Raw genomic sequence first — 1,034 nt, 5'->3', positions numbered from 1 at the left:
CCTGCTGGTCTGAGGACCTTTTTCCCCAACAGTCTTAAGAAATAAAACTCGAAGATAGGGAAGAAGGGAATGTAAGCCTAGGAGATAGTGGGAGCACATTTCATTTCCAAACAAAAGAAACGAGTCACTGGGAACATGCCATTACAAAACTGTCCCAGGACGGACGGACGGCAGTGTAGCTTGCAGAACATGAAGTGTTTCTTCTGTTCCTACGAACAACAGAAGTATAAAGCCTCCAGAAACGTCTGGGGCTTGAACCTGGAGTAGGGCGAAGGGAAGTGGACAAGTTTGAGGAAGTCTAGAGCAAGAAGAGTGATACAACGTGACTTATGCTAAAGCATAAGTTTAAAGAAACTTGTGTTCTTGCTGCAGCGAAAGAGAACGCTGCCAGGGGACTTATGGTTTTAATTACATACATGGCACTGCCTGTTTTTCACGGCAGGTAATGCGGTCAATAATGATGTGTGGTTATAGCAAGGGAATTTTAGGTTAGGCAAAGATAACGAAACACCTAAATAGTTTTTGTAAAAAATGCTTGAAAATGTGACAGGAAGTTTTTTAGTAAGTAGATTGTGTCCAGCTCTTATAAAAGATACCGAAAGCTGTGTGGCTTTATTGGTTAAAGCAAGTTTGGCAAGCATTCTGCCGTTCGAGAGTGTAGCGGAGGAACCACTTCAGTGAAGTAAATCTTGCAAAGTCACAGCGTAGTATCTGGAGCAGCTGTTTGCAGAATTCCAGGGACCTTCTTAATGAGTTCAGTTTCTTCCCTACAACGGCCATTCTTTGTGCCTCCGTGAAGTTTTCAAGGTTTAATAAGCAATCAACCTGGAAGTACCACAGCATCTAACTGAAATAATTTTCAAGAAGATTCATTATACAGATTAAAATACTTGGTTTGCATTTATTATTTGTTGCATGGTCCTCTTCGTTCAGTGTCAGAACTACGCTGTGTTCTCCTTTTAAACGGGCAGCACGGCTGCTGTTTGCTTCACTGCAATCCGTTCCTACCATCAGAGTGACCGCGAAGCTGTGAA

At 42.5% G+C, this 1,034-nt stretch overlaps 1 protein-coding gene across 1 annotated transcript in view; it reads left to right on the top strand.

Annotated features, from left to right (window-relative positions):
* The window catches only part of TRAPPC9 (trafficking protein particle complex 9), a gene marked incomplete at both ends in the record, with an annotated part of 201,795 nt that overhangs the window by 136,760 nt on the left and 64,001 nt on the right, over positions 1-1,034 (top strand). The gene's annotated exons all lie outside the window — the stretch shown is intronic.

The sequence above is a fragment of the Buceros rhinoceros genome, unplaced genomic scaffold, assembly GCF_000710305.1.
Source record: "Buceros rhinoceros silvestris isolate BGI_N320 unplaced genomic scaffold, ASM71030v1 scaffold1443, whole genome shotgun sequence".
NCBI classification, from domain to species: Eukaryota; Metazoa; Chordata; class Aves; order Bucerotiformes; family Bucerotidae; genus Buceros; species Buceros rhinoceros.
Note: the sequence above shows the minus strand (reverse complement) of the source record. Positions and strands in the feature narration are given on the sequence as shown.